General features: G+C 44.6%; 1 protein-coding gene across 5 annotated transcripts in view; it reads left to right on the top strand.

The window, feature by feature from the left end:
* The window catches only part of PLEKHA2 (pleckstrin homology domain containing A2), a 766,829-nt gene that overhangs the window by 42,409 nt on the left and 700,739 nt on the right, over nucleotides 1–23,681 (top strand). The window lies entirely within an intron of this gene.

Below are 23,681 nucleotides of genomic sequence, written 5' to 3'. Positions count from 1 at the left end.
CCCTGATCCGAGATCCAATAACAGCTGCCAGATCCTCCTCACATCCTGCCCTGATTAAGGACAATATGAAGGAAAAAGTGGAAACTGGTGTTAAAGGTGAAAGATATGACATGAGGCATGCAAATGCAGGATTTCAGAAAGGTGTGGGTATACAACAGGCCCTACAACCCTGGCCTCACCTCGCATCGGTGGGCATGCGAAACTGGTCATGCCCCAGCATTATGCTGTACAAGGATAGTACTGCTTTAATTTGTAATTGGCATATATTTGACCATTAATCAATGTGATTTGTAGAGAAGCCAAGACTTGCATGTGCATTTATACTGAAATCCTTTTTGAACCCCAGTCAGGCACTGAACTAAACTCATAATTCTTTCAGCCTCAGGCTTCTCAATTTTGTCAGTCCTGAACACTCATTCACAACTCTGTTCGTAGTATGCACTATATCATAGTCATATGTTGCATGAAAATAAAACTATAGAAATCCAACATCTGGAAAATGCAAATATTCTTGTGAATGAACTAAATTAAACCATGTGAAACGGAAACATGGACTGCTTTGCTGACATGGATTACCTTGAAGTTTATACAGTTATTGTTGAGGAATCTGTAAGTGCTTTGCCCTTAAAGTTAAGTACATGAATATAGGTAGCCTTTTAAAGGTTAGTTTGAGGACCCACCCCATGTAAAGTTAATTGTGGGTGATTGTCATCAAGCAGCTGCACAGGCTCATGAGATTGCCCAGATCAGCGGTGGTGTGATAGTGGGACAGCCCGAACAATGAAGGGGAAGGGTTTGGGATAGGACAAGAAGAGTGGTGACAGTGTTAGGATGTGGAGGGAAGGGTGTGGCCAAAGGATCTGGGAAAAGGGGTCTTTGTAGACCCCAAACAAACACAACTGCTACATGCCAAGACTAGGAGCTTTAGTCTAGCTTGTGCTGCAACACAAAGGCAACAACATAGGTATTGTATTTCATATAGTACCAGACTATGTGGTCATGGTGAAGTACTTTGGAGTGGAGGGCAGAGAAGGGAAATGGTCAGAGTAAATGACTGTCTCTTTCTGATCTCTCATCTTACTGCGGTGACCCTTGCAGCTCTGCAATTTTTTTAGTTTTCACAATGTCGCTTCTTTAACACAAGGGTTGTTTCTTAATACATATATCATTCTGTGGTGCTAATTCTGCAAGATCCATTTGTTGTTCTTTTTTTGGATCCACACTGCTGAAGTAGCTTTGATGTTCTAGTTCTTAAATTTCAATAAGTCTGATTATAATCTGCTCATGTAGAGTTAATTCATGAGAACTCAAGTTTGTATTTGTATTGACAGAAGTGCAGATTAGAAGGACACAGTGGGGAGTGGTCATCAACATGTTTTAATAGAATTTAGGCTTGATTTTACTAGCTCATTGGTGTCCAGTCTACCTCCTTCAACTATATGTATACTTAATACAGTTTAGAATTAAATTTAAAATGTTTTCTGAATGCTATTTTTGCATAGTTTGAGTTTCAATTTTGGCTTGGTTTTTGGCTAATACGGCTCTGCGTTGGACTGAATTTGGGCTTGTACTTGGACATTTTTAGGCTTGGGACAGGTCTCATAATCTAGCAACACTTCAATAGAAGTACATGTTTTACTGAGAATGTCAGACTTCATTCTTATATGGCTGAGAAAGATAGTGTGAATTTACAGAAAATATGCTCTCATTTTTGCTTCTGGAGCACCTTCCATAACCACTATGTGAAAATCATGACAAAACAGTTGATTCATGGGATCCCAGAAGAAGCCTTGTTCACAGGGTAAAATCACATTAGAACACACCTCAATTCCCAAAATTAGTACCATCAACAAATGATTTATATTGTAACTAAAATCTGTTATCACCCTTTTATACGTTCTCCTGTTTTGTGACACTCAAAACCTGCCATTCACTATCATGCATTTCAATGGGGACCATGCCTCAGTGCTGCCATACATGGTGTCCATATTGTGGCCAGACAATAAAGGGGGGGTGTCCATTTGGGACCCCATATATGCCCTTTGGGGTCTGGGAGTGCTCACACCTGCCTACTTACAATTTTTTTTAATTCATTCTCAGGACATAGGCACCAGGTCCCTGAATCGTGTAATAGCTGCCAAAACATATTTTTCAGGTTGTCACGATTACTGGTCTGGTTAAAATTGGAAAATCAGAGCATATCTGAACACAAGCTGTCCAGATATACACATTTCATTTGACTTTAATATCTCAAAATCTACCAAATGGATTTACACAGAATACAAAAAGGGCTCTTTCTGGGCCAAGAGCTACCTTTCTGCCAAATTTGGTGTAATTCAGTGCGCAAGTTCTGCCTGTAGTCCAGCCAAATCATCACTCCCCAGCTCCGGACCATCATCAACAGTTCCTTCGAGACCACCATTTTCCCAGAAAGCTGGAAACATGCCGAAGTCAACGCCTTACTCAAAAAGCCCAAAGCCGACCCCGAAGACCTAAAAAACTATTGACCTATCTCCCTATTCCCCTTCCCCGCGAAGGTCATATAGAAGATAGTCCACAACCAACTTTCCCGCTTCCTGGAGTACAACAGCCTACTCAACGTCTCTCAGTCTGGATTCCGCAAAAACCACAGCACCGAGACCGCCCTCATCGTCTGCACCGACGACATCAGGACCAGGCTCGACAAAGGTGAAACCATTGCCCTCATTCTCCTCGACCTCTCTGCAGCCTTCAACACCGTATGTCACCAAACCCTTCGCACACGCCTCTTCGACGCCGGAATTCCCTACAGAGGACTGGACCACCTCACCTCCTTCCTCTCCGAGAGAACACAAAGAGTTTGCCTCCCCGTTCCGGTCAAAGTTCCACCAAAACCATCTGTGGAGTCCCCTAGGGATCCTCACTCAGCCCCAACCTCTTCAATATCTACATGGCTCCGCTCGCCAACATCGTCCGATCCCAGGGCCTAAACATAATTTCCTACGCAGACAACACTCAGCTCATCCTCTCCCTCACGAGGAACCCCGCAACCACCAAGAACAACCTCCACACCGGACTCCTCGCTGTTGCCAACTGGATGACAGCAAGCCACCTCAAGCTGAACTCAGAAAAAAACGAGATCATCATCTTCGGCCCCCAACAAGTCAGCATGGGATGATTCCTGGTGGCCAGCCACTCTGGGGTCGCCCCCAACACACACCACCCATGCACGCAACCTCAGCTTCATACTAGACTCTTCACTCTCCATGACCCAGCAAGTCAATGCCATCTCGTCCTCATGCTTCAACACCCTTCGAATGCTCCGCAAGACCTTCAGGAGGATTCCCGTAGAAACCAGAGGAACGGTCACCCACGCCCTTGTTAGCAGCAGACTGGACTACGGAAAACGCCCTCTACACTGGAACAACGGCCAAGCTCCAGAAAAAACTCCAGCACATCCAGAACACCTCAGCACGTCTCATCCTCAGTCTCCCTCGCCACAAACACATCTCTGCCCACCTCAAGGACCTCCACTGGCTACCCATCGACAAAAGGATTGTCTTCAAAATCCTAATCCACACTCACAAAGCTCTCCACGACACCGGACCCGTCTACCTCAACGATCGACTCAACTTCCACATCCCGACATGCCAGCTCCGCTCCGCCAACCTTGCCTTCACAACAGTCCCGCGCATTCACCGTACCACAACCGGCGGCAGATCCTTATCTCACCTCGCAGCCAAAATCTGGAACTCACTCCCCACCAGCCTACGTAAGACTCAAGACCTCCTGACCTTCAGGACGTGCCTCAAGACCTGGCTCTTCGAGCAGTAGCAACCTACCCAGGGCCTTGAGACCCTTCCGGTCGAGTAGCATGCTCAACAAATAAATTGACTGTAGTCGTTTTCAAAATGTCTATGAGAATTAAAATGGGAAGCACACTTTCTTTACCCCCATTTTTCCCAGCCCCCGCTTGACAAATCACCCCGAAATCTATCCTGCACAATGAGACACAGCAGGTAACTTTTTTTGGGAAAATCTTGTGAAGGTTTGTCAAAAGCGCCAAAGTTATAGACATGTCAAAAAATGCTTTTCCTACAGAAACTAGGTCCTAACAATAACTACCTGCTGCTACCTACTGGTGACCATATATATATATATCTATATATTACCTCGTGATGGTCACCACTAGGTAGTTATATTTAGGACCATTGTTTCCATGAACAGAGCATTTGTTGTTTTGCCAATAACTTTGGCATCCCTTTGACGAATCTTCACAAAAAAATTCAAAATGTATACTTTGGTCAGTTCAGCTGCTATCCCGAAGGTTTTGGGGTGATCTGGGAAGCAGGGGCCAAAACAAAGGGGGGGTCCCAAAACACTTTTTCTCCACTCTGTGTCTATGTGGATTTTTAATTCTTTAGACAGGCCTACAGCCCGAACCTCTGAACAAAATTACACCAAATTTGGCACAAACCTAGATGCAGTTCCACTGATCACGCTTTGTTTGGTGTAAATCGATTCAGCAGTTTTGGGGTAAGTTAAGGGCAAAAAATATAGATATCTAGTGCCACAGATTTTCCGCGGATCAATCCATGGATTTACGCGCCAAAGGGAGGATTTGATTGGCTGGTCAGAACCTCACAGAAATGTTGGTGGCGCCATTTTATTTTATCAGGAAACGGTCGGCGGGGCTTACATCTTGGCTAAATGTAGATGATGGGGTTAGTGTAGAGGTTCCCTGACCCCATGGGTGTTATATACTTGTGGTAAATGATAAAAAATGGTTTTTAAGTGCCATAAAATGTATTTTTGTAATGGTTTCCAAAATCTCTGGTGTAAATCTGTGGGTGGATCAGCGGATTTTGCAAAACGTAAAAAAAAAATAGATATAAATTCATACACTTATTCAAACACCCTAACAACAACTCTTACACCCAGATAGACACTGTCACATCCACTCTCACACCCACACAGACCCTGTCACACCCACTCTCTCACAATAAATAAAAAATAAATAAATACATATGTAGGGACAGGGGGGAGCCCTTGAGGGCTCCCTCACGTTCCCAGATAGCCCATAAAGGGCTAAAAAAAAATGCTGGACTCATTTCCTTCTTTTTTTATATAAAGTATAAATTATTAGATTTTTTTTAAATGACGGACACATTTTTTATTTAAGATTGTACACAAATATCTCATTCTAATTATATCAGACATCAAAGCCTAAAAACCTCTTTCTCTCTCCATCTCGCTCTCTTTCTCTCTCTCTCTCTCTCTCTCCCTCTCTCTCTCTCTCTCTATCTCTTTCAATCTTTCTCCCACTCACACACCCACTCAGACACTTTTGAACCCAATCACAGACCCACTCAGACACTCACGCACCCACCAACATTCGCACTCAGACAGTTACACACCCACTCACAGTCCCACTCACAATTGCACTCAGACAGTTAGACATCCACTCACAGACCCACTCGAACTCTCAAACACCCACTCACAGACCCACTAAAACACTGATGTATTCACTCTCACACCCAGGCAGAAACTCTCACAGCCACTCTCACCCCCAGGTACACCCTCTCACAACTATTCTCATACCCAAGAGGCCACGGCCAACTCCCACCGCGCACAGCCAAAGGGCCGTGCACAGCATAGGGTTCGGTGGATAGGGGGGTTGGCCGCAGGATCTGACTGCAGGCCAGGTCTTGCGAGCAACCTCTTCTGCGCATGGGTGAAGGCCATGCACAGTACAAAGTTGGGTGCTTATAGGAGGTGGCCAGAGGCCCTATGGCCAACCACCCCCACGCACAGCTGAAGGCCGTGCACTGCGAGGGTTGGATTAATGCATAGTAATAAAAATTACTACACGTTAAAAAAACATAGAAATTCACTTAAAAAAACAAAGGTTACAGATACATTATCGTTAGGAAATAGAAGTAAGAAAAACATAGAAATCCACTTAAAAAACAAAGGTTACAGGGATGTTATATTTAGGCTCACAAAACCATAGAAATTCACCAGTTAAAGTTATCTCAAGTAACTAGAACCCGTGCCCTAAGGTAACTATAACTTGCGCCCTCACCATGCAATGCTAATTACACCACAAATTATGGCACTCATAACGTTTGATAACATCATTGATAATATCAACGTAATATTTGTAGTAACATTTTTGACAAAACAACGGTGCATGGCGGACGCGAGTTATAGTTACCTTAGTGTACCAGTTATATTTACTTGTACACTCATCTATCGTCTCAGATTATGCCATTACCTACAAAACACCTGTTTATTTATTTGCAGCACTCGCTTTTAACTTGTGGTAAAGCTCACAACTCTGGTGGCGCTCAGCGCATCCACAGCGAGGCCACCATCAGACTTGAGACTAAGAATTGTAAAAAGAAAGAAAGGCAGCAGGCCTTTTCCATCTTTGCAACCAGGATCTGGAACAACATTCTGGTATCTATAAGGACCACCCCAACACAGTTCAGGTTAAGGAAAGAATTAAAACCACACCTCATTAAAGAGCACTACATCCCAATGCAGTAATAATCTAAAAACCAGCTATCTCTCCTACTATTTGTTGAATGTATGCTTGCTTGTGACCCTGTACAGTGATATTCTTATTTTAGGCGGGGTTCACACAATGCAGATGCTGTGAACATAGATACATGCATTAGTCTCTTGACCTAAGGCCTCACAGAAGTAAAAGAAAGATTCTTATGTACCATTATAATGTACCATATGAGCTCATTTTCTTGTGCAGGAAGGAAGGGAAAGGCATTCAGGAGAATACTCTCGATCTGTAGGCCGTGCAAACCTAAAAACTTCTATTATTGGAGCAAGGATGCCTCAATCATAACTTCTCCGTTGGACCCTAACTGCCTGAGCGGGGAACTGTCTAGCTGTAGCCCAACACGAACTCTAGTGTATTGTCAGCAACATCAGGGGACAATATTTCTGAGATGACTCTGACGACTGTTAACCACAAAGATTGCACAGGAAAACAGATGCAGGGTTAATGTTACTGCTTCAAGAACTACATATGTGCACTACTAAAGCTTAAAGATTGGAAAGGTCAATTTTATGCAGGCTACCTAACATAAAATACATAAAGAGGGTTTAATTATAATGTATAACACATGATCATGGACTGAGAGAAAAGTTCAGTTTCATTGCTGGAATAGCCCTATGTTTACTCCTATGGAAAATGTATTGGGTTGTATTGAATTGTAATGTAGCATTTGTATAGCAATTCATACTATTTGTATGTGGCCTGAAGTTCTCTCCTGGGTGGTCATGTAAGAAGAGGCCCCATTTGTTGTTAATGGGTGGGAATGTGGGTTTAAGCAAGAAGTGAGGCAGAAGCTTATTCAGCAATTCATTCATTCACATGATTATTCTTGTGGCTACATACCTTCTTCCTCATGTCTGGTATAAATACAAGTGGTGGTCAGTTGCTTGCAATCAATCCATCTTCACAACTTTTTTGTAATTTGAATGGGTATGGAGAAGTCTTGACCTTGGCAGTTTGTACCATGAACAAAGTACTTCAATGCAATACTTTCAATACTTTCTGTATGACTGTCTGATGAAAAGAAGGATGGCCAGTAGGAATCTGAGGGTACGTTTTTGGTAAGTGTAAAGTTTGAGTTAAGAAACTCAGTCATGTTCCATGAATGGATAGAATGAAATGCACCTTGCCGTAGACAACCAGTGGAGAGCTCTGACAGTTGACATACAGCTACAGAGGTGTTGACCAAATCACTTATAGTACACGTTTTGTCATGAATTTTGGTGTAAAGTGTGGTAACCATTTTAATCTAACGCGAAGCATACATAATATAATGAACTGACATGTCTCATAGGAGCAGGAAATCTTTGGCACTGGTTCTTCAATGAATAGCAAATTTTATAGCACTGGAAGGTTGTCAGGTGGAGGTCAAAGCCCTGATTAAAAACTGCATGTTACTGTTGAATTAACCCTGCAACAAGGAGTCTTTCTATTGCTATACAACTGTTTATGAAGTGTAAACACTAGGGCAGCCGTTAACCATCTCCCAAGGACCAGTGATAACGTAGAAGGGGATTTTGTTCCAAAAACACTGAGTTGACTTACTTGAGCCCTAAGCAAATGGTGGGAGGCTGCACGAATGCTGCAAGTTAGTGTCCTGATAGCGGTGGTGCTGTCCCTGCCCTCTTGATATGCATGTGAAGAGATGTTTCAAAGGCCATGAACCAAAAAATGAGATAGTTGGATCTATTATTACATAACCGTATAAAATAGTATACATGTAAGTCTGGAACACCCCCCTGAGAATACTGTATAATCAGCACATCATGGCCCTCACAATTAGACTTACCCAACTTGTAAGATTATGCTTGAAGATAGGGCTACGGGATGAAAAAGAAGATATATAATAATATAAAAACTATTATCATTTTAATCATAGAAATCTTGCCTACTGTGAGTGAACACACCGCAGTAGCCAACTCCAATCTCCTAGTCTTTGAGAGCTCACTTGAAATTGTCACTAAATCTGAATGTGAATCCTCTCATGCTTGTCAATTTATTTAGCCATGGGTGTTTATCGTCTCATGCAGGGATCACTAAACACCTCTCTGGTATATGGGAGAAAGTCCACCTCAGAACTGCTGTAGTAAATTTCAATGCTAAGATCCCCACAAAATTGTCAATATCTGGTTGAATCAAAGGATGTCTGTATTCATGTTTCTCCAGCATATTTGCATGCTAGTGGCTTGCAGCGATTTGATAACTCTGTGCATACTTAGTAATGGACAGCATCCCTTGCAATAAACCTTCTCTAGCCTGGGGGTGAGATGGTTCATTTACATCACTTACATATATATTATAAACCTGTCAGAGCTTGGGGCCTTGACACTGACCACACTAGTGGTTGCACCTCTGATGTGGCACTTATGCTTATGTCATCATTGGTGTTATTCCCAGTGTCAGGAGTCAGGTAAATGATCTTAGCTTTGCTTAATTCACTGGACCAGCTGTGCCAATGACCTGCCTGGGCACTGCGTATCCCCATACAGTTTTGTTGCCACAGCACTTCAGTCCTCTTTGCAAGTCTTTTATGTCTTGGTTCATGATCTCTCAGAATTTGAAGCAATTAGGATTAATGAATGAGCACAAGGACTATTCTTGAATATTTAAAGTAACTTCCAGAATATATATAGCACCCCAAGAGGCTGCCTCAAGCCAGAACACACAAGGTATTGGCCAAGCAATTGAGACCCTAGACATTTGATGTCCTTGAAGAGAGAGTGATCATGTTTTTTGGTATTTTCAGTCATATCCCACCAGTAATGATGCAATTTTTTTATGATGCAGGTACCATTTTGAGAGCTCCCATATCTCTCCCACTATCATAACAAGCGACTTATGATTACCCATATTCTCCATCAGAAGACCCTTTACACCAGCCGACACCTCAGTGAAGCCTCACAACTGCTATACACATCACCCACACTGAAACTGATGACTTTAAAAAGGGAAGATGAGGAATGCGAAACACAGAGAAGAACACCCTTTACAGGTTAAATAGGTCAAGATGAAGGACACTGATTTGAAGATGAACAGTCTCTACCAACACCAAATTGTACATTACGTAAGGAGAAATTACAAAAGTGAGCCCTGGTCTAATGTTGAGAGCTATACTGCAACATAGCAACTTGTTAGTTATTTCTTGCATATGGTAACAACAGGTCTGGAGGAAAACATTCTGAAGTCCTTAGCCGTGGAGACTGCCAGAAAATTATTTGCCATTTTCCCCAGGCTCGTCCCTAATGGTGTGTGGTCACTTGCCTTCTTTCAGCCACGCCAGATGATGCCATTTGGACCTTTTTTAGGCAGAGGCCGGGGCAGAGGCAGAGGCAGAAGGAGAGGAAGAGGCAGACACGTACAGTGGTCCAGGGAAGAACCCCAGATGATGACCAGGAGCCAAACATCAAAACCCCAGACAAAAACCTAGTTGTTAACTTATCAACGAGACAACTCACTGAGGATGAGGTTAACGTACTCAACAGAGGGTTGGGGTTTGTTCCTACCCCTGACGAAGATTTGTTCCGATTACATATCGAATTGGCCCAGTTCTTTCGTAAGATACGGCTTCAGTTCTTCTTTAAAGACAGACCAGTAGAACCCCCTCCACGGGATTCTGGCCTAAAAAAAAACTCCACTTTTCTCCCTTCTTCATTGACAATGCCGAATGAGGTCTTGACTTTTGAAAAAGCTGTGTTAACTGACCTAGACAGACTACGTCCCAAACAGGCGTATGTTAACATTCCGAATAAAGAGAAGAGAGCCTTACTGTCTTTGTCATCTGATCCCGATATAACCATCAAGCAGGCTGACAAGGGTGGAGCAATTGTGATCATGAATTCCACTGATTACAGACACGAGTGCCTACGCCTTCTGAGTGATTCTTCTTACAATGCTAAAATCATGCATGACCCTACTGTCAGACTACAGACCCAGATTAGATACCTCATTGAAGAAGCTAGAAACAACATGTGGATCTCACAAAAGGAGGCTGAATTCTTAGATACACGTCATCCTCGGATTCCATATTTTTACAGCTTACCCAAGATTCACAAAGGGAGGACACCGCCTCCGGGCTGCCCTATAGTTTCAGGACTGGGCTCAATTTTGGAACCTTTATCCATTTTTTGCGACCATTTTTTGCAGCCATTAGTGAAGGAATCCTCCACTTATCTTAAGGATACAAAAGATGTCCTTAATTTAATTGAAACCATCAACAAGTCCAATACTGTACAAGGCATAATCACTTTGGATGTGGAGGCACTATATACAAATATTCCACAGGAAACAACCCTACAGGTCATCGAATCGTCTCTCCGAGAGATACCAACTGACCTCTCCTCCCCGGTATCCTTCATCATGCAATGTGCGAGGTTGGCCTTGACTGAAAACTTTTTTCTTTTTGAGGAACAACTCTACCATCAGATCCAAGGAACATCTATGGGCAGTACTTTTGCTCCAAGTTTAGCCTGCCTCTATATGTATGATTTTGAGAAGACCCACATCCTGCCTTCAACTAATCCTTATCACAACCATATTACATTATGGCGTCGTTACATAGACGACATTCTAATTGTATGGCAGGGTCCCTTGGTAGTGGCAGACGACTTTATCACATGGGTCAACACCCTTGACCCCTTTCTTAAATTCACTGCCAATGTATCAGCAAGCAGTCTATCTTTTTTAGATTTGAGGATCACTATTGTTGATGGAAAATTGTTCACAAGTGTATATAAAAAACCCACTGACCACAACTCTCTTCTTCTTTATGAGAGTCATCATCCCAAATCCCTGAGGGATAATTTGCCTTTTGGCAAGTTTTTACGGTTAAGACGCAATTGCAGTTCCTTCCGTGAATTTGATCAGCAATCAGACTTTCTTCAAAACAATCTTCTTGATCGGCACTATCCCCCAAGATTAATCAACCAAGCACGCAAAAGAGCCAGAAATAATAATAGAGATCTTTTATTGGCGAACATTGATAAGGCACCTCAAACTAGATTAACATGCGTCTCTACCTACACCCCTCTATCAAACTCCATTAAGAAACTAATCAATAAAAGATGGTCAATTCTCAATAGTGGGGGTCATGAAATTTGTAGACCATTGTTTGCTTTCAAACGCACTGCCAACATCAAGGACATCGTGATTCATACACGCCCACGAGTCCAACGTGATTTGCCTACCCAGACGACTCTATGGAATCTTCCCCCTGTGGAGGGCCACCACCCTTGTGGGAACTGTAATGTTTGTTCCTTGACCAGACATGTGTTGACCCTTAATCTGGACCCTGTGGGTCCTTGGCGCCTAAAAAAACATACGAATTGTAACACAAGGAACTGTATATATATGATCACATGCCCTTGTGATTTACGCTACATTGGGATGACCTCTCGACCCGTAAAGATCCGGATTAATGAACACAGAAGCAATATCAGATGCAACAGAATAACGACAAAGTTAAGTGCCCATTTCTTGGCATTCCCACATTCCCCAAATGACCTTTGGTGGGTGATAATAGAGGCACCTTCAATTCGATCTGATGTGCCTGGTACGTTGCTTAGGATCGAACAAAGATGGGTTTTCAAATTGGGGACTCACCTAAGGGGATTAAATGATGATAACCCCTGGTCTTCTCTTTCTTCGTAAGATTAATGTAACACACATCTTTCTAGTTAGAGTTACCTTCATCCTGGGGTTAAAGGAATATGTATGTGCTGCCAGAGAATGAATATACATACTCTGATATTTTTTGTGAAGGTTATACACTTTATATTTTTATTAACGCCTTTGCCCTGATATCTTTATGGTGCATCTCATCTTTCATTTTTGATTTTTACCTTTAACAAAAAATATTTTTTGACACCTGGCACTTATGAACATTGTTTAAAATCTGATTACGTTTTTGCCTGTATATTTTATGAAATCAGGCTTCCTGGACATAGCCCAACTCAGTATCTAGTGCTTTTTCACCTTTTTCGGACCTTCCCTGTAACACTCACGGGGTCCGTTTTTTATTTTTACTACCCTCCGAGGGCACGACTGGTCCGCTTTTCATTTTCATGACGCGCGCACACCGGGAACAGAGCTCTTCCGGTATCGCGGCGTCAGTTTAAAACTCTGACAGTGCCCGAACCGAATGACTGTTCGGGACACCTTCCCAGAGGGTAGGTCCACAGTTTGGACCTTCGGCAATTACGGTGAGTTTATTTAACCATTGCGGAGATTTAAGATTCGACTCTTTGCCATCATTTAGGTGTGCCCCAACAACGAGGTTGATTTAGCCGACTTTTGTCTTTTGAACTTGCCGCGTTACGACCATTTAAGCACGGGCTATGTGTTATTTACAAATTCATAACATCAGCTTTCAACCCTAAAGTGTAAACTCTACCTAGGGATTACAGCTAACATAATTTTTTATTTTTTATATTTACTTCATTTAGTGTAGTTTTTGAGTCCCAGGAACGTGTTACCCAAGGGGTCCTCTCTCAATTTAGGGATGGTAAGCCCATTAACTAACATGTGGTTTGGACCTATCACGTGTTTAATTTTATTTTTATTTTAACTATTCACTCACCATTAACCACTTTATGGGTTTTTGTTCTGGTGTTTTGTTTGTCTATGTGCTTATATTCTAGTGTGACCTGTTGTAACCAGTATACTTAAATGTAAGTTAATGGTTTTTCTACCCCACCAGTGGTGGCTATTTTCAATTGATATATTTTTGTGAAGAGGTGATTCTTCTTTTTTGGTCCTGATGAAGCGTCAATGGATCCGGATGGACCAACAGACGCGAAACATGTTGACCTGTTCCTAAGGACTCTACAAAAAACCTGAGTCCCTAGCATTACGCAAAAGTCTTTGAGCATTACACTCTATATATGACTTTTGATTCTTTGTTTTAATCTTGGTCTTTATCTCCGCTTTACTGATTAAAATAATGATGTTTATAGGAAGATGAATAACCAATTTTAACTTTACTTTTTGACCTCTCCTTTTTGCATTGGTGCCTGAATGTTAGTACCTCTGACTGCATAACTATCTGCTAAATATGGTCTAGAGCCTCCCGTCAGGGGTGCCCACCAGGCATTGCAGCGCCAGCTTGGTGTGGAGCAATTCCCAATGATGATACCAGTCATCCATTGTGATGCTTGAGAGCTCTTGCTCCTGAGACCAGTGGTTCCCAAGGATAATTCATAAGCTTTTGGAACAGTGTACCTTATATTTTTCACATAAATTTGGGAGACTGTACACTGGACCACCTAACCTCCCGGTCCCTCCCCCAATTTGTTTTATGAGAGCTATACTGCAACATAGCAACTTGTTAGTTATTTCTTGCATATGGTAACAACAGGTCTGGAGGAAAACATTCTGAAGTCCTTAGCCGTGGAGACTGCCAGAAAATTATTTGCCATTTTCCCCAGGCTCGTCCCTAATGGTGTGTGGTCACTTGTCTAAAGAGTTTACAGCATAGTTAATGACAGTTCTAGCATCATTGAAAATGTTTTTTTTTTAAGAGGACGACTAATTAACCACAGTTGTCCAGAGGCCATTGAAGTGACATCTATGGACACAGCACCTACAGGGCCCAGATTACTCGTAATGAAGGACAGAAGGCGGGGGACATATTGTGAGGCCAAAATGGTGGTTGCCACTGACAGTAACAATTGTCGCTCCAAGTGAGTTGACGCCCATCACCAATAGAGCCCTCGCCCTTTGTAAGCTGAAAAATCTGTCACAGTGCGCTGACTGGAATCTAGGCCCTCGAGTGAACCTCAGCTGCTGGTGGAGAAGGGAAGGATTTTGAAATCTATGAAAAGGAAAAAAGATATTTCTCCTTGTTGCGCCTCCCTTACACCTCCCGTGGGGAGGCGTTGGCTTTTGTCGCATTCCCAGGTTTACAAATCCTTGTAAATCTGCGAATGCATCAAACTCCACGGGTGTTGTTTGGGAACACCCACCACAGCACCCATGGAACGCCTCACCCTGACGCAGGGTGAGTTGAAGCAGCGACTCGTGCTGCTTTGACTCAGTCCATATTTATAAGGCCATGAAAAGACTTGCAGGGTGGCTTTATGTGGCCTTGTAAATATGGCCATTGAATGTAACGTTCGGGCAGCGCAAAGGACCTTGTAAATAAGACCCTTAGGGAGGAAGGGGCAGACTTGTTTTGCATATTGTGGCCCTGCCTTTTAATAATATGATAATGAAAATATTTTACATTTTTTTTCTAATGTTAATAATTGTAATAACTATTGTTGCATTAATTTTTAATTCAAAATTTGACACTAAGGCCCTCATTATGACAATGGCGGTGTTTTGCCAAGACCGCCATGCTGGCTGTACACTGACCGCCGTATTTGGTGTCACCCACGGATTTCTGCTCATTCACAGGCGGAAATCCACCACTGTCGGCCTGACTGACAGCGGATGAGAGGCTGTTCCACATCCAGCAGTGCCACGCCGCAAGGACTCCGCCCACTGTATTACGATACATAATACGGTACGGCAGACCCCACACGGCGTGCAGGATCTGGCAGTGGAACAACCAATATCCATCCCCTCCCTGACAACCTCCTCTCCCAGACAGGTAGGCGGACAGACCAAAAGGCGGTGTTTGTGTGTATGTGTAATGGAATGGGCTTTGGTGGAGGGGTTGGAGGTGTGTATGACTGCAGAGGGGGGTGCCTATGTGCCTATGAGAGTGAGGGGGGTGCGTGTATGTCAGTGTGTGAGTGAGTGGGGGTGTTTGTATGTATGCGTGCAGTCTGGTGGGGGGTGTCTGCAAGTGTGTGGTCAGGTGAGAGGGTGTTTTCAAGTGTGTGGAGGGGAGGAGGGTGTTGTGTGCATGTGCGTGGTATGTGTGTGTATGTGTTGCAATATGGGTGTGCATGAGTGCATGTATGTGTGCGTGGAGGGTGCGAGTGCGTGGTGCATGTGTGCAAGTCTGTGAGTGAGTGGAGGTGTCTGTGGATGCATGCAAGTGAGTGGGGGTGTCTGTGTGGATGTGTGCGAGCGTCTGGGAGTATTTGTGTGGATGCATGCGGTCGGGGTGTGAACTATTGCAGAGGAGGGGTGCGTATGTGTGAGTGGGGGTGTGTGTGTCAGTGTGAGAGCTGGTGGGGGTGTTAGTATGGGTGTGTGCGGATGGGTGGGGAGGTGTTTGGATGTGTGTGGGGTGTCTGCATGTGTGTGGACGTGTGGGGTGTGTGTGCTGGCGACAGGAATGGTTATTCCTGTTGCTGGGTGCATTACCACCAGGGTTTTCGTGGCAGGGCGATTGCAGCGAAAAGCCCAGCAGTTCACTGCCTCCTAATACGGCAGGCAGCCGTAGGCCTGCCGTTGGCCCGGAGGAGCTCAACACTGGCCGCGGTGGTCCAACCGGACCGGCGGGATTGGCGGGGTTGTGGCAGTTTGGCTTCGGACAAACCGCACAACTCGTAATGCTGCGGTCTTTACTTGAGCTTGTATGCCATTTTCCTGTCCTTTTGGCGTGGAATATTACCAGGGAAGCAGCACTGGGCCGTCTGCCTAAAAGTTATTCCTACAGCTCTTTTTATTTCAGCAGCCACTTGTGTCCAGTAAGTCTGAATCTCCCCACATTGCCAGGTTAAATGTATGAAATCCGAACCCCGCAGCCACATCTGGGGCAAGCATCTGAGCGGAGAGAGAATATCCTATGTAGTTTCCTTAGTGTGAGATACGTCCTGTGGAGGAAATTAAAAAGCACCGATTTAAATTGGGTATTACAGGAGACAGTATGCTAAAGGATACTGATTTTAGCCCATTCCCCTTCAGAAAGAGGAGTGTTAAATTCTAAGTCCCGAGCCAGGTGAGCCCTTGGTTGAGGGCTTTCAATATTAGAGTGCATGACTTTGTACAATAACAAGATCAAATGGCTACCTATACCACAGGTCAGGAGCAGCCCGAGAGTATGAGTTGTTTTTGGGGTTGTCCAGTACGTTGGCCAGGTTTCCCTTGCTATTTCTGCCAGTCCAGTGTGATCCAGGAATTGGCCCGGTCTGAGGGAAAAAGCATCCTGAGCTTCCTCAAACGTGAGGAAGGTTTCATTTGGGTATAAGCCACCAAGCAGTTCACACATCCCACTTTTGCCACTGTTCAAAGGACATATTATCCATCATGATTCTGACTGGATTCAATATTCATAATGGGAGTTCATGATTAAATGGGGCTCGCCTGAGAGCAGTGCGTATGAACCTGTGCCAGAGTTGCAGTTTGCCTAACTATGTATGGGGCATCCTGTGCGAGGCATGCACCCTCCATAAGGAGTTCAGGCAGACGTTCAGTGTCTACTGTGCCGGAAAGGAGGCGTCTTTCCCAGTCATCATCTGAGTCCAGCAATCATGCTGCGTGTTACAACAAAATAATACAGGTCCAGCCATGGGACCGCCATCCCTCCCTCCTCGTACTATCTCATCAGAGTCGAAAGGGCAACTCTAGATCATTTTCCTGCTCACAAAAGAGAAATGAGGATTAGGTCTAATTGTCTAAATAACCTATGAGGGATGATAGTCAGGGAGTTCTGTAACATGTACAGGCACATTGGGAACAGTTCTATCTGTTCACTTTGTATATCCACCTGAATCTGTCTACGTACTCCATATGTAAGGCCTAGGCAGGCGCACCTCACAACCGCCTTCAGTGCTTCTCACTCTGTTGACCTATGTATGGTGGATCCCCAATTCATGTCCAGATATTCAGTGAAGGCTTTTTCCAAGGCCTCACGACTCACTGCATCTCCAAGAATCTCTGATCAATGGCAATCACCATGACCTCCTGAGTCAGGACGAATCCTCCAAGACCAACATACAAGATACTAGGGAGTGGTCAGGCTAAATGAGTGACCCAATGTCCTCTAGATGAGATAACCTACCCACCAGTACTCTGTCTAGTCTGCTATGAGTGTTGTGTGTAGAGGAGTAACGCGAACGTCTGCTGTGTGGGATGGGACAGTCTCTATGCATCACTTAATCGTAGATTTTGGATCATGTTGGAGAGGGCTTTAGTCATATTAGGTTTTGTCCCTGTCTTAGGCGGTGTTCTGTCGAGTCAGGGGCCTAGGACACAGTTGAAGTTGCCCAACTCAATCAGGGGAGAGTCTAGGGCAGGGGAGATGATGTCCTGCATGGCATAAAAGAAACCAGCGTCATTGTTATGGTGCCCATATGTATTTAGTATGCCATCAAGTGTACCCTACAAAAGGATATACCGGCCATTTATGTCAGCCTCCATGTATGTGAGGGAGAACGGGACCCCTGGGGTCTACCAAATCAAGGTGTCACGGGCATATGTCAAATAGGACGAGTGATACATTTGCCCCCTCCATTTTTAGCTAGCCGTAGCGTCCCAGCCTCATCCAGGTGTGTTTCTTGGAGACAAGCGATGTCTATTTTATGGCTTTTGAGGAATGATAGGGCTTTATATCTCTTGATATACGTACCCAAACCCCGGACATTCCAGGTGAGTACCTGGTAGTCATCCGGCATCATCTCTGGGGTATGTGCTGTTGTGTTCATCTCCCCACCAAGCCCTCCCTGTTTCCACACTTTGCTGTCGAAACAAGAAAATCATGACCAAAACATAAACCAAAAAAATGTGGACATCCTCAACCCCCCCACCCCTGGGCAAACGCAGATGAACCTTGAGTCTATTGATGTCCAACCCATGCATTTGCCAGGATGAGCACAACTTCCCTACACCCCCGCCACATATGAAGATGGATTTATCAGGCACAGCATACTTACACGTGACCACCCAGCTCTTCTTCCCACAGCACAAAGGCGGCAGACACTATTCCAATACACTGATTCTCAGCACCAGACCGGTACTTCTCCCTTCTAGTGCCCCTTTGCAATGTTTCTGTTTTACGTTAGCTAAATAGTGAGGCAATTTAGTGAAACTTAGCTATGATCATTCTCTACACTGCAGTCTGCCAAAGTGTTTGGGTACAACATCCTTCTTGGGGCTCGGAGGCGGTGAGTGTGTGTTTGCCAGTGTCTCTCAAGAAGGGGGTGCAGTCTCCTTGGTAATTAGGTTGCAGTAGTAAGATGCATGATGCTGTTCTATTCAATTTGCATCCCATGTGATCCCAGGGGTGAGGGGTTTGAATCGTCATTTCCAGGTCAGGGTCGAGGTGGTCCCCTTCTGGGAAGTGTACCCCATGCTTGCCGCCAGGCACCTCCAGGCCCACTGGTTGAGAGTTCCTCTGTCAGTTTCAGCTACTCCCAAACTTCCTCTGGCTTATCGAAGAAGTGAGCTTTGTCATTAACTCTACTTTTAGGCGAGATGGGTACAGGAGTATTTATTGCAGATTTAGGGCCAGGCCCAGTGGGAAATGGCCCTCAACTCTGTCTCCGGCAGAGAGCAAGCGGCAGTGCGGTAGTGGGCAATGTACACCAGTGCCCTCGCAATGTTCACTGTGACCGTGCTGGCCAGGGGGGCCCCTGCACTGCCAAAGCATAGTGCATGGGCATTGCAAGGGCCACCTGGGGCCCCCTGCACCCGTTCTCCACCAGCCTTATCATGGCAGTGCAACTGCTATTAAATTGCTGGCAGAGAACAAAGTCGTAACCCCAAGGCAGATTAGGACCGCCATGACTGCCAGAACGCCGGGACGACTAATCCTCGCGGTGCTTGCGGTCTGACCGCAGCACAACTGCCGCAGTTGTAATATGGCGCTCAGACTGCCACATTGGTGGCGGTCTGACGGCCACCACGAACCTGGCGGTCTTAAGACCGCCAGGTTCATAATGAGGCTTTAAGTGTTCTCAGCTTTTGTTTGACATTGAGAAAGGTTTTTCATTCATCCTGGACCTCTTTGGCATAGTCTGGGTGAATAACTATTTAACTATCCTCAAACTGAGGAATCTCTTGCTCTCGTGCCACTATTAAAGGGCAGTCTCTATCACAATAGTTTAGTATTCAAGCTGTTTGGGCCCTGGGGGAGTTCCTGGGTGAGGAGGAGGTACCAAGGCCCTGTGTGCTCTCTCCACTACAAATAGGTTTGAGAGGCCCTGTGGTTTCAGTACAGTACGCACACAGTTTTCTATAAAGAGCTCTGTAGAAGCTTCCTCTGATGTCTCTGGTATGCCTAGGATTCTGATGTTATTGCGGCGAGAGCAGCCTTTATAGCATCCCTAGTACATTTGGCCAGCTCTGCCATCGCAGCCGTCGCTGCTACCATTTAATGCTTCAAGGTGGATACTTCCCCCTGTAGTGCGGCAGTGCTTGTTTTTTCTGCTGTGACCTTATCTGCCACTTTTCGAAGGTCAGCTCATAGCAGATTTACATCTATGGATACTGACTCAATTTGGTGCTCTAGAGCCGTTGGAGATCCTGATATAGCAGCTAATAATTCTGCCGCTGATCATTCCACTGCTGCCTCCGGTGTGTCTCCCATCTCAGATATACCTGTCTGTGTTCCAAATCTTTGAGGGGGTTGTTGAGGTGTGGTTTATTGTGTGATGGTGTTTGAAGCATGCAAGTGTGATGATTTATCCTTTCCCATGTCACTCTTTTGATATGATGTTAGTAGTTGGTGCAAGGAGGCCTGGTAAGAGAGTCCCTAGGATTCTGTCTGGAAACCCCACGTATGCTACCTCAATAGGAGAATCTTCGTACAAGCATGTAATGTGGGTCTCAGGCAAGGCCACGCTTGCCCTATTAGTGTTGCTCAATGGGGCCCAGGTACCATGTCGACCCAGGATGTGCCACATGCCCTCTGTATTCAAAAGGATCTAGAGCACAGTGGCAGCCAGGCGAGGCGCAGTAATGTGACCCAGTTCTGCAGGCTCTGCACTGTCCCTGCCGCCAATAAAGGTCAGCCCGGTTACCAGTTCACTACAGATGGCGCTCATTATTTTTCATGCGTCATGGCTCTAGCTTTAGAAGTGGACCTAGGAAGCATTGCTACTCCAGGGCAGGAGGGCAGGTGCATAGGAGTTGCAAAGCCCCCACAACACCCCGTTGATTTGCGATGCTTCGAAAGTTCACTTTGTGAGTTCCCAAGGTTGTCCCTACATCACAGGGGACTCCCATGTCGCTGGGGATCAGTGTCCGCAGCCCCAGTTAATACTGCTGATTAGCACATGTTCAGGGGCCTGTCAGGGTTCAGCGGTGTTGAGCAGGGGTGTATTACATAGTGGCCCACCTTAAAAGCAGGAGCAACAGGCAGTAACTAGGACAGGTCCCCCAGTAAAGCACAAAGTGCACCCTATCACTTCTTTAAGATATGGTCACCATGTACGCACTCACCGATTTTCAATTGTGGGGATCTATCCTTTTCCCATCCCTCTGGTGGCCTGTGGGATTCTTGACTTCTTGAATGGCCCTCCAGGGCCAACAGCCATATTCCCTGTGGCCTCAATGATCCACCAGCTACATGAGCGCATCTGCCGCTACCCGGTGTCTTCTCATGGGCAGACAGTGCATTCCTCTCCCCTTCTTCACTGCTGGGCCGTCGCGCCCTGTCAGCGACAAATCGGGGGGGGAGAGCGGTTCACCCACAGGACGCCATCCAATCAAATGGGGCCCCCCACTGCATACGTACCTCCTTAAGCAATACATCATAGATCGGGAGATGAGGCTGTGTAGCCCGCCTCAGCACCTCTGCCCCTGCCACCACGGTTGCAGCGGGGCTGCCCAGGATGCAATGAGGCAAGTGTTCCCTGGCCCAGAGCAGCGCAGGTGAGTGACAAATGTGGTGCAGCTCACTCGATACTGCAGTGCGGCGGTCTTTCACTCTCTCTTGTTGAGCCCCCTAGGCCTCAGCCAAGGCAACGGTAATTTCCGATCGAGTATTCAGCCCTGCGTCAGACTTGGCTAACGGAATGTCTTGGCAGTTAATTACTGTGACGGAGGAGCAGGATCTTGCATGATGGTGCAGGATTACAGTGGTTTATTCGCCTGGCTGGCCGGGAGCTCACGTCCTGTCAGCCATGTTGTCAGGCCATGACCCCCGATGCTTTCCATTTTTACCTATCTTTTGTCCACCTTAGTTAGTAGCTTGCTGCCCAAGGATTTCCTTTTTTCAAATTATTTTTGTCCTTTCTGTTCTTTTTGTCTTTTGCCACATGTGTTCTCCCCAACACATGTATACCCCAGATTATGCTAATCGTAGGGTTTCCATGTGCCCGGCTAAATTTTAACTCTGCTAATTTAAAATTGACTTAATTATTGTCAAACCTGAGCAACATCTTGATTTCTGTATCTCAAATAATCCTGTTAATGTTTTGTATTCTTCTTATTGAATGCTTAGTTTTATTAATGTAAGTTCACCAGTACTTATTTTGTTGCCTTGGGCAATTCTTGGTGATCCTGTACCTTTATCATTTTATTTTGAGAGTTGTCTACATGACTTTGAGCTTAAGGGCCTGATTTCAAGTTTGGCGGAGGGGTTATATAAATCCTGTTATATCCTATGGGATTTATATTTCGGTGTACAGGATATCCGTTAACGCAGTAACCCCGTCACTAAACTCTAAATCAGACCCTAAGCTTTGTAATAAATCCCTTAACTTCATTTTTGATTGGAGTTTTCCTTGCATGACCACATTGGTCATATTATTAAATTTAATTGGTTTGTATTGTATTGAAATTGTGTGAATAGTTCTACCACATACTATGCAGGGTCCAAAGATCCATTGACCTCAGTGAGCATTGATTCCTGCAAAGGATGAAAATGTTCCAACAGATCTGGTAGCAGAGGAATGGTTTAGTCCCACAAGGAGGGAGAACCAATTCAAGTGTAGTGTTAGGGAGTTAGGATTGGCCCCCATGTGATTGCCCAGTACAAAATGTGCCCACATCGAATTCTGTCTCATGGTCTGTTCTGAAGACTGATGAAGTTCCACCATCGTGCCTACAAGTTACAGGTGTGTAAGTATTAATAGTGTTTTGTGCTTGCATTTATTTTGGCCTGAAGATAGTGGTAAAGTGTGATGTTGTGAAGAGTTTTGCGGAGTCGTTAAAGTGATTGTGGTGCTTGTTGCTAAACAATGCCTGCAGTTTTTGTTGTTGGCTGGTCTGTCGTGGCCTAAGATTCCAGGATAACGCACAAGTGTAGAAAACACTTGGTTAATTTATTGGCTGCAGTGAGGTACTTGTCATGAGACATCGTTGACGGTGCCAATAGTTTTTCTTGAGTGAGTGGGAGTTGTGGTTGGTAGTAAGTGAATGATAAGTGCACATGAAGGATCTGTATCAACCGAACTGAGAATTGTTGGTCAAGTTTTATTCGTTGTGTATTTGTGAAAGTTATAACTGGAAAGTGTATCTCTGTACAGCTTTGATATGTTTGAGTTCCTACCCTGTAGTGCACTGACAGATTATTGATTTTTGCTCACAATATTTCGCATTTGACGTGTGTTTGAGCGATTGTGTGAAAGCCAATTCCGAAACGACTGCAGTGCTGAAAGAAGTGAGTGTGACGGAATTTTGTGCCACCCTGGTATATATTGGGTGGTGTGAAGCCGCGCTGATATTGGTGGACAGTGCCATGTTGGTATTGTTTGAAAACATCGAGAGAAAGAATGCATTATGAGAAGATGTGTTTATCCCAGTTAGAGAGGGTATTGAGACACCACCCGAAGGAACTCTAGGCTATAATGTGTTGTCTATCAAAGGATTTATTGTGTGGCTTGAACAATGGTGCAAGATCACTGAGAAAGAAGGCGCTGTAGCATTTCCCCATTATGGAACATTTAATTTGAGTATTTTAGACAATTTTAGGTGGGTATTGTATGAGATGAAGCCGTTTCCAAGACCCACTTAATTTGAAGCCCTTTGTATTTGGGAACTTGAAGTACGAGAGAAAATTACTAATAAATATCAGAACAGAAAGCAATTAAGACACTTGCAGAGGCTAGATGGCATGCAAAGCTGAAAATATGGTGATCAGACATACTTGTGGGAGTCAGAATGTTTCCAGTCATTTCAAATGAAGAAGGTGAAAGTATTAAACCCAAGACTAGTAAAAAGAGAGGAAGGGTAGAACAGACAGCAGAAGCTGAGGATAAAAAGACAGTAGCATATGAGAGTGATTCACTGCTTATAATTAGATCCCGATGAATCATCCGCCTGAGAATCATTCAGTTGAAGTAGGAGCAAG

The sequence above is a fragment of the Pleurodeles waltl genome, chromosome 11 (assembly GCF_031143425.1).
Source record: "Pleurodeles waltl isolate 20211129_DDA chromosome 11, aPleWal1.hap1.20221129, whole genome shotgun sequence".
NCBI classification, from domain to species: Eukaryota; Metazoa; Chordata; class Amphibia; order Caudata; family Salamandridae; genus Pleurodeles; species Pleurodeles waltl.
This window is presented reverse-complemented; position numbering and strand designations above follow the sequence as displayed.